This window comes from Trachinotus anak, unplaced genomic scaffold, assembly GCF_046630095.1.
Source record: "Trachinotus anak isolate AG129_WGS33_773 ecotype Australia unplaced genomic scaffold, CSIRO_AGI_Tana_v1 ptg000005l, whole genome shotgun sequence".
NCBI classification, from domain to species: Eukaryota; Metazoa; Chordata; class Actinopteri; order Carangiformes; family Carangidae; genus Trachinotus; species Trachinotus anak.
The window spans coordinates 10,402,819-10,414,002 of NW_027273856.1; the positions used below are offsets into that span (position 1 = coordinate 10,402,819).

Sequence of the window (11,184 nt, forward strand, 5' to 3'; positions counted from 1 at the left end):
CCTAAGATTACTGTTTGATATCTGCCGACGTCAAAAACTCAAAAGCTTCACCAAAAACGCACAACTGAACAGTATTCACTCACATTCAGTCATTTTAAGCTGACTGTATCCTAAGATTACTGTTTGATATCTGCCGACGTCAAAAACTCAAAAGCTTCACCAAAAACGCACAACTGAACAGTATTCACTCACATTCAGTCATTTTAAGATGACTGTATCCTAAGATTACTGTTTGATATCTGCCGACATCAAAAACTCAAAAGCTTCACCCAAAACGCACAACTGAACAGTATTCACTCATCTGAGTCATTTTAAGCTGACTGTATCCTAAGATTACTGTTTGATATCTGCTGACGTCAAAAACTCAAAAGCTTCACCAAAAACGCACAACTGTTGATTCTGAACAGTACACACTCATCTGAGTCATTTTAAGATGACTGTATCCTAAGATTACTGTTTGATATCTGCCGACTGTTCACTTTCTCCTAAAAGTATTGCTTCACACCTGCAAATCTCAGAAACTCAAATACATCACACAAATCACACAACCATTGATTCTGATAAGTATTCACTCACATTCACTAATTTTCAGTTCACTGTCTCCTAAAACTAGTGCTTCTGTCCTGTAGATCTCAGAATCTGAAATACATCACACGAAACTAACAACTGTTGATTCTGATTTGTTTTCACTCATACTGTGTGATTTTCTCCTAAAAATAGTGCTTCACACCTGCAGACCTCAGAAACTCACAAACTGATGAACATCATGATATGTTGAAGAAGATGCAGCAAAAGATTGTTTAGAATTAATTCTATAAGCTGTCTCAAAACATCACAAAGTATTATGGAGCAAAACTGTAGTCAGACCCCCACACAAACCATCGCAGCAGATCATCATTTCTAGTTCAACACCGATCCACACCAGAACCAGAACCCGTGACATGGTCAACATCACAAAGAGTGAGGCAGATGTCTATACAGCATGTAGGCCTGTTCCTCTGTGCACATGTGTCTGTGTCGACTGAATATGCAGCCCTACCTGTATGGGAAACAATGTGTCTTCCTACAAATATTGATGTTGAAGCATTTTCAATGTTGACATTAATTATGGCGAATTCAGCCCTACAAAAGCTTCTATCAAATTAGTCTTACCTTAAAAAATTGACCACAAAGGTTTGGGTTGACTCTTCTGGCCTGTCCTCCCTGGCATCGACAATGTTAGAAAGCAATGTCCAGCTCTCACCCAGTATGTCAAAAATCCTTCTAGGTCTTCACTGTCCTCTTGACCTCCTCCTGCCTGCTGATGTCATTATGTTCTCCCTCTGCTTGCTTAATACAACAGCACAACCACAGACAACAAACACAGTAATGTCATCTCTGAGTCCTAATTCTTACAAATTTCATCTTACTCTTTTTCAGCAACTTATCTCCACTCCGCTTGCTCATGCTCATCTATGAATTAACTCTTCGATGAAGTAGCCTTTGAACTAATAACAGTGGTGGAGGTAGTATTCAGACCCTTTACTTCAGCAAAGGTACCAATACAGCAAATCCTCCATTGTAAGTCCTGCATGAAAAATCCTGCCTTAGTAAAAGTACATGAGTATTAGCAGCAAAATGTAGTTAAATTACATCAGAAAAGTAATGGTAACTCAGTCCCTCTGACTGAGTGGCAGGAACCTAACCATTATTAATCTGAAGATTAATCTGAGAGGAAACATACATCTGTTTTCATCTTTTGGACTTTTTCTCTATTCTTTGATTTTTGTTGAGATATATTGAAATAAAACCATGTGAGAAGTTTACAGGGAAAAATCACTATTTAGTGGAGCTGTTAATAACTCATAGACATCTGAAATGTGACCCTGTCTGCACACTGCTTTTTGTAAAATGTCAGAGGCCAAAAAGCTTTGAAACCACAGGTTTAATCTCTAACTATGCATTGCATTTTAATGCTTGTTAAACTATCCTTTGTGTGAAATACTCATGTTAAAAATAACTACTACTATAAATAACCATCGCCAGATGAGTGTATTGGAGTAAAAAGTACAATATTTCCCTCTGAACTTCAGTGAAAGTATACCATAGCATAAAATTATTTTTTAAAAATATTTACAGTACCCAAAAGAGGTTAACCATGATGGACAGCACATTCTGTAACAGACCAGCAGGGGGATCCATACACTTTTTAACCTGTGCCAGAGAGTTGATGGAACCAAATTATTCATAATCAGAACTCTTCCTCTGTACAATATGTGAGGTAACAGCTACCTCCACTTGGCCAACCTTCCCTCCACCTTCTCCTCCACTTCCTTCCAGTTCTTCTGTACAGTCTGATCAGATCAGAACAGGTCTGCTAGTATGCCTTTTCTGATTGGAGGTCTTCAATGCCACCTTTTCACAAGAGATATTGAGAGTGTACTGGTGACAAAGCTGCTTGATTTCCACTTTCCCACAATCCCATCACTGCTTCAACAATGTAAAATCTCCTTTCCAAGTTCTAAAAACTTTCCAAAACTAGAATTACTGCCTCACAGTTCTATGCCTCCACCTGTCAGACTAATTTCAGATCACATCTTTGTTTTTCCAGTCATATAAAATATTAACCATTTGTGTGAAATTTTGTCATAATTGATGTGTGAAGTCTTGAGTAATGCTAAAAAGTATTTTGTGAAGTCACAATACCCTTGACACTGACCACCAAAATCTAATCAGTTCTTTCGTACCAAATTTGAAGAAATAACTGTGTATGGTGAGGTCACCAAGACCTTGACCTTTGACCACAAAAATCAGTTCATCCTTGAGTCCAACTAAATGTTGGCACAACTTGAGTCCAACATTTAGTTGTGCCAAATTTCAAGAAGTTCTGTCAAAGTGTTACTGAGATGAGTTTCTAAAATGTTAAATGTGCATCTAATAACAAACAAGTGTTACAGTGCCAGTATGCAGACTTGTATTTCAGATTTGCAATAACACATTACACAACACTGTGGGAATGATCTGATCAGAACCCCAGTATCCTGCAGTATCCTACACCCTTTTAAAAATATTGAAATGATGCTTAAAACAAAAAACAACAACAAAAAAAAAACAACAAAAAAGAACCCAACTGTCTCATCTGGCCATAGAAAAATAGGAAAATAGGAAGCAAAAGTCGTAACAAGGTTTCCGTACGTGAACCTGCGGAAGGATCACTACCGTTTCTGAACACCCATGTGTTACTGTCTGTGCATTTCTCTCCATACATCATTTAACCTGTGAGCCTACACCAGCTGCTTTGTGGCACATTTTGAAGCAGCATGAGGCTCAGTGTGGTTAATGTCCAGCTCATTGTTCTCTGTACAGTTGAAATCTCCTCCAAGAATTAAAAACTGTTCAGGACCACACTGACTTAAAATCACACAGAGCTCATTTAAATACTGATCTCTGTGCACTGTGTTGGGTGTGTAGATAGTCTCAGGCTCTGGATGCTCCTCCTGCTGCTGCTCTCTCAACCTGCCTACTACACTATTCTTGGCCTGAAAGCCACTGGTGTTCATCTGCTTTCTCTTGAGAGCAGGGACTTTAAACATTGTCATCCACCATCAGGTCCTCATCAGTGTTCCTCAGAGTGTCCTTTGCTACTCTGTCTGCAGTGTTCAACACAGCCGGCTCTTGTCCTCCTGAGCTCTATCACTATGTCCACACTACTGTTCTCATTTCAAAATGCATCACTTTTGCTACATTTGTGCCTGGCATCCACACTACTCCCGAATTTTCTAAACGGAGACATTTGTAAATGATGCTGGCCCTGTGTTAGTTTGAAAACTCCAGCCATGCGTTTGTAGTCTGGATGGGCAAAACAGAGACCTCTGGAAACAATGATATAGACAACCACAGTCACTCCCTGATTAGGTCTTATCAGCCTTGACCAGCTTTGTCTGGATTGAGATCATTTTCATTTCTCTCCAGAAATGTTTTAAACTCTGTAAAAATCTGCTATGATTAATATTTTGTTTAACATGGTTTTCCCGCATAAAAGGTGAAAAAAAAAATCAAAAACCAGGGCTGTAAGCACATCTACACTCCTCGTTGAAAAATCTGGATCAGGCCTTATGCCCCACCCACCACTGCTGCTTGCACTTGGTTTACAGGTGAAACAACAGAGCATATCAAGATGGTTACTGGAGGAAACATCACAAAGTCTGAGCTGCATGTTTGTGCCTTAGTCATACCCAGACTCAGGAGTTTTTGAGTTTATTGTGACCAAAATTGGTTCCTGGAAGACATATCAGAACTGTATGCGTAGCTCACTGATTACGTTGTTTGTTAGCTTGTAACCGCGTCAGTAGCTGTGCTAGTGCTAACTAACACAGTGTCATCAGCTGTGCAAGTGCAAACTCTGGCCCTCTGTCCTGACAAGGTCTTGGGTTTATTTTGTCCGCCCCCTCATCTCCACAAGTTGACAGGATTGGTTCATACAGCTAATATGACCTATTAATCCCTGGCTGTCTGAATCTGTTTTTATGAGACTGTTATTGGTTCACAGTGACCCTCGTTTCTGCAGCACTTCAAAAACACTTAAAGGCCCCAAAGTTGACAAACACCACATATTCAAAGTCATCAGCCTTCACACTTAAACCTAGACGGAGGTCCTCATCTTTTTTACTGAAGATCATGTGAACCTGCCATCTGTGAGAGACAACATGTTTCACCAGTGAAGACCTTCCTGACCATCCTGACTGCAACCTATTGAATGGGGAGACAATCTTCCTGTGTCTTGGCAGTTCCTTCAGAATCTCATCACTGATGAATGGTGATATGTAAGAGATCATCACTATCTTTACCGGTGTACTCATTGGTAAGACTGATACAAAGGTGTTGTTGATCAGTACACTGCTCTCAACCAGTTTCTTTCTTTGCCTTTTCAATCTCTTCCAAAAAAATCATGACTGCACTGTAAATCTGAGCACCTGCTGTAACCCCCAACTCTCTCCACGACCATACTACACTAACCACTAACCAGCTGTAGGGATTAGGATTTTATCTTTATCTTATCCAAAATTGATCCAGCTAATACTATCACTTAAGAATTCAACAAATTAAATAAAGAACACGATTAGAATTGTCTTGAATTTAATTGGCTTTTTTGTCTGAGCAGTTGCTCAATTTGTGGTAAATGAAGACAGCTTTCCTTTTAGCTTTTTCTAACAATTGGCTATTGTTAGAAAGAGTGATGTCATTGTGTAAATAACACTGGGAGACATCGGACAAAATAGTTGAAAATATCTCTTTTATAGATGCTTGTTGAACAGGTTGTTTGATAAAGTTCTTATTAGCCTTTTACTTTTTATTGCACTTAAAATAACATAAAGTACAGCAACAGTGTACTTGAGTCAACTTTTCTTCACCTGGTTCTGTGTCCAGTGCAGCCTCTCTGCCCTGCTGTTTGTTCCGCGTGTGTGTGTATGTGTGTGTATCTGTATCTCGTGCATGTATGTACCTTGCGCAGAAAACAGAGAACAGAGAGCAGAGTTAAGAGCAGAGGAACAGTGCAAACGTAAATGATAAAATAGAAAATAAATATATGTCTATTTTCTATTAATGTTTTGTGGTATTTTAAGTTAATGTTTATGTTGCGGCTGGCTGCCATAAATAAACCAATGTATGAGAAATGACGCGTTGACTTAAAATAGTCTATAGTATAATAGTAGACTCATCACTGCACCCCAAGCATGCGCACAGACAGACCTCTGATGGTGTTCAAGCACCTGCCTTTTTGGCGTCTGATCAGATGAGTGCTCTTTTTACAATACTTTTTTTATTTATTTCTCCTTTTCTAAGTTTATATTTAAGTTATTAAATTTGTCTCGTGGCATCAGTTCTCATCTAAAAAACATGTTGAATTGACCAATGACTGTGTTTCAGCTTCCCTCGTCACAGTCTCCACAGTTAACCAACCCAGACTGAGAGGACTGCAGAGCAGCGCTTTTCACTGACCTACCTTCACCGGTGACAACCAAGTAACGAGTGTTTGTCCTAAGCCTTGGTATTGTTTGTCACTGTTGTGAAATTAAACTACTATTAAAACAGCTCAATACAGACCAATAGCAACATAATGCTCCCTTTACAGGGGTACACAGTGTGTTCCTTGTACAGTACACAGAATACAATGAGCCTAATTGTTGCTGCATTCTAGTTTGGAAGGTAGATTGGTTGGTTTATCATTATTTTATATAGTTAGAGACCAGCTTTTTTCAGTTTTACATCAACAAATCTTTATTTTTTGAGACTGAATTATTATTTTATAGACAAATCTATACATGTGAAAATGCCCTAAAACACAGTGTGTCATTGTTTTCTTTGGTGTTGCCTGTTCTTGTGATAAATGTAGAAAAGTACTAAAGACCATTGTCTCTGTGCAAATTGATAATTTTATCTGCAAGTGTAGAGTATTGAAATGAATAAATATGTAAGTAACTTTATTTAATTTAATAATTATGAGAGGAAGGTCCCCTTTTCCCCTTGAGCACCTACCCCTCAAAATGTCTGTGCATGGGCCTGCTGCAGCCCTCCAAAAGATTCCATCAAATCAGTCTTACCTTAAAAAATTGAGGTTTGGGTTCGGGTTGATTCTTCTGGGCTCTCCTCCTTGACGTACACGATGTTGGAAGGCAATGTCCGTCTATCACCCAGGATGTCACAAATGTCCTTCAAAGGTCCTGCCTGCTTACTGTGTCCTCTTGACCTCCTCCTGCCTGCTGACTGTCATTATGGCCTCCCTCTGCTTCAACAGCACATAAATGTAAAACTCACATCACCCATACTTTCCTGTTCAGTTTGAAACCTGCAGGACAGCCACAGAAAATACACACTGCATTATCATCTCTGAGTCCTAATTCTTACAAGTTTCCTCTGAAAGTAACAGTTAGGTCCATCTGACTAATGTATTATTGTATATGACATCATCAGATGATTAATACTGAAGCATCAGTTTTCAGCAGCATGTTACTCTTTGAACTACTTTATATCGAGTTTTATATAAAGGGTCACCAGATAAATCTGAAGGGTTGTCAGATGATAATTTGGAGAGGAAAGAAGAAAGAATAATACCGATACATAGATCTGATACATACATAGACCATGTCAGAGCTTTAGAGGGAAAATCACTATTTGGTGGCGCTCATAGGCCCTGTTAAAACCTGAGATTAACATCCATCTCTGGTGATCCAATCACACCCAGACTGCTCTAAGTAGAGTTGTGACTGTACCCAGGACATATTGAGGACACATTTGAGATCCGATCACCCAGACCAAACGCTCTGGGCCACATGGCCACATTCTTTTAGCAGTGTGAATGCAAATGCATCCGTTGCCACTCAGATAACACATGGTTAGGGCTGAAAAAGGAATCACACACCTCAAGCATATCTTCCATAATAATAAACTGGCTTCATTCAATCATGTGACCCAATTGGACACTTCGCTCTCTAAATGCAGGTCTACTTGTGGTTCCCAGAGTTTGTAATAGCAGAATGGGGGGTAGAGCCTTCATCTGTCAGGCTCCACTCCTGTGGAACCCGCTCCCTGTGTGGGTTCAGGAGGCCGACACCCTCTCTACCTTTGAGATCAGGCTTAAAACTGTCCTGTTTGGTAAAGCTTATAGTTAAGGCTGGCTCGGGTATGTCCTGACCCATCCCTTAGTTATGCTGCTATAGAGCTAGAATGGGATTCCCATGATGCACTGGGCTCTCTCTCTCTCTCTCTCTCTCTCTCTCTTGACTACTTGACATTAACTTTTTTACTTTTTTTAACGTTTTTTTTTTTTCTCTCCTCAGTAGTTTGTGCTTCTCCTCTCTCTCCCTCTCTCTGTCCTCATTCTGCAGGTATCTCTGCCTCTGGAGCAGCAGGATCCAGATCCACCACGACTCATCATTACTATTAACCACTGTTATCTGTCATTATTATTGATCACACCATTACCTATACAGCTGTTCCTGGTCTCTCTCTCTCTACCCCTATCCTGAAGACTATCCTCATGAACTTGAAATGAAGGAACACCACAACACTCTGGAAAAACGTACTCTGGAATATATCTCTCTAGAATATTCATCAACTCACAATAATAGCCGATACATGGCAACCCTTCATTCATTTTCTACACTACTGAGTTCTTCCTCCTCTCAGTCATTATCATTATCACTGTTCATACTTATTATTGTTATTACTATTATTATCACTATTATGATTATTATTACTTCTCTATTTGATGGTTCCTTTATTTATTCTGTTTTTTCTTTCTCTTTTTGTCCACCAACTTCCAGCATGGTTTCTATATACACACTCCAACAATTAAGTTGCTATCCTTTTTTTTCTCTTTACTATTTTTTTTTTTTTAACATTATAACTACTATTATTATTGTTATGTACAGAATCCATAGGATTACTCTCTCAGTTTTCTGTGTAATCATGTATACCACCATTACTATCATACTTCAGTTTTTTATTCATTTATTTTTATCCATTTTGTATTCCTGGGTTTGCTTTAGTACATTCTATTCTCTTATTTCATTATTAATATTACCATTACTATCACTACAATTATTATTAATTTCTTATTGCTGTTATTATATTATCTTGAAATATTATTAATTCATTTATTTATCCATTCACTTTTTGTTATTGTTAATATCTATTTATTTACTCAATTTATTTTATTTATTAAGGGCAAGGGAAGGATCCCATATCTCTCACGTCTTTTAATACAATACATTAGATAGGGTTAAAAAAAAAAAGAAAAAAAAGAAATACAAAAGTATTATAACTTGACGTTGTTCAAACGACAAACTGAACCACCGCAGCCACTGATAAACTCTATGGCCTTGTTCATTACCTGCCAATAACATGCGTCTTACAAGTAGACAGATGTAAAATGAACAAATGAGCAAATGAACACTTATGTATTTAGCCAGTCAGACAGACGGGTCCATTGTTAATGTATGTGTGTGTGTGTGTGTGTGTGTGTGTGTGTGAGAGAGAGAGAGAGAAAGAGAGAGAGAGAGAGAGAGAGAGAGCGGGTGCGGAGGAGCTGGGCAATCATCGGCTCTGCACAGCTCAAATGAGATAAGCCTTAAGCCACTTGACAGAGTCAAATATTCTGGTTTCATTGTGAAACTGTGGCGGCACAACTGAGTAGGCAGTCTTTTAGTGTGGCCCAGGACACGTTTGCGTTCACATTGCTAAAAGAATGTGGCCACAGACATGATCTGATCTCAGTGCCTCTTGCGTGCGTTATCTATACTTAGTGCTGTCCACCTGTGATCGGATCACCCCATCTCTACAACAAAATCCACCAGTCTCACTGCGCACAACTGATCACCCATATTTGAAAGGATACACTATCAGTTAGCCAACATTAGCTAGCTAAACTGTAACTTAGGGCGAAAATTAACTAGCTAATATTAGCTCTCCTCCACAAATACTTGACATAATCAAATTCAGATTCTCTGGTGCTGAGAAAGTAAAGTGTCTTAAACAAGCAAGATCGTTAACCACTGCTACTTACATTTACCTTCATCGTACAGATGGTGATGCGACACGGTGCATGGATGCCAGTGCTTTGCAGGGCATGTGGTTGCAGGATGCTCTGAAGGGAGTAAGGCGGGCAGATCAAAGAGGCGGCGCGAGGTTTTGACGTGGGAGAGAGAGAGACTAACCGTCCACATGAAGAAAGGGTGTGACCCAGGGGCGTCTGGCGGCGGCGATTCTTTGATGTGGGAGAAACAAACGGAGGAGATGCATCATTCAAATTAAGAAAACGTAAGAAAATATCCTGAAACAGAGAGGTCACTGGGTAGCTGAGTAGTTAGTGCGTATAACATATAAAGCGATCTTTTCATCACCGGTTCGACTCCCGGCAGCCCCGACTCTTTCGTGCATGTCATTACATCTCCTTTTGCCCCTTTCCTGTCACTCTCTCCTGTCCTATCTAATAAAAGCAAAAATGCCCCCAAAATTTCTTTAAAAAAAAAATACATTCTTCCTGTCCATCACAGTCAGAGGGTGTACCCCGCCCTCGCCCAATATCAGCTGGGATTGGCTCTAGCGCCCCCACCCCCGTGACCGGGCCTCTGATAAGCGGCATGGAAAATGAATGAAAAAAATGAATGAATTAAGTTTTCAAGAGTTCATTTTTGCATTACCTAACATGCCGTGTTTCCTTGTTAAACTAATGCGTTCTCTCCCCTCCCTTGCCTTTCTAAATGGTCGTTTCAATGAGAGATACAAAAATACAGTTAGAAAAAGTAATGATGACGTTGCTGCTCCATAGACACTAGAGACATGACAGCAGCAGAGAGTTATTCAGACCATCAGGGAAAGTGACAAATCAATTATTGTAATATAATTTATATAATTAGTCCCATGCTGCTATGCAGGCAGGTGTGTTGCTCTGTGTCTATATAGTTCTGAAACTGTCTCGTGATTCAATAACAGGTTTTTAGGTTAGTATGCCTTTACGAAAATGATGAATGTAATTGTGCCTCAACACTGAAATCTAGTGATATAATTATGCGTTTTTGGTGAGCATAATTAAAGAATATATGCTGAATGTGCTTCCAGTCCATTAAGTCGGAACATCAGAACACAGTTTGTATGGAGAGGAGCATGACATGCAGGGAAGAGTCGGGCCGGTCGAGAGTCGAACCGGTGACTGCCTGCTAAGAGCGTTTGCGCTCACGTGGTACGCGCCCCAACCACTTGAGTATCCGGGCCGCCGTGTACATTGTAATTTTTTAACCCAGACAAAGTGAAGTACAAAACATTAAGTGAATACTGGTCAGGATCAACAGTTGTGTGATTTGTGTTAAATATTTGAGTTTCTCAGGTCGCCAGGAATGAATCCCTGCTTTTAGATCACATTGCACAGAAACAAAATCAAAATGACGGAATACTGTTCTGAAACAACAGTTGTGCGATCTTTGTAGAACTTTTCAGTTTCTGAGGACGGCAGAGATGACGCTCAGATTTTAGGTCACATTGAACAGAAAATCATTCAGACTGACGGAATACTGATCAGAAACAACAGTTATGCGACTTTGTGAAACTTTTCAGTTTCTGTGGTCGGCAGGCATGATTCTCTGCTTTTGGGTCAAATTGCACAGAAAATGACTCAGATGAAGTGAATACAGATCAGAAACAACAGTT

At 39.6% G+C, this 11,184-nt stretch overlaps 1 long non-coding RNA gene across 2 annotated transcripts; it reads right to left on the reverse strand.

Moving 5' to 3' along the window:
- Nucleotides 1-710: 710 nt before the first annotated feature.
- Nucleotides 711-9,984, reverse strand: LOC139621618 (uncharacterized). Of its 2 annotated transcripts, none has more exons than XR_011691029.1 (3): nucleotides 9,551-9,984; nucleotides 6,582-6,766; nucleotides 711-1,329 (listed from the first exon to the last, which is right to left on the reverse strand). It is a non-coding gene; the product is annotated as an uncharacterized lncRNA (long non-coding RNA). The 2 variants fall into 2 exon arrangements; XR_011691028.1 differs by having other exon boundaries at nucleotides 9,545-9,984.
- Nucleotides 9,985-11,184: the final 1,200 nt, after the last annotated feature.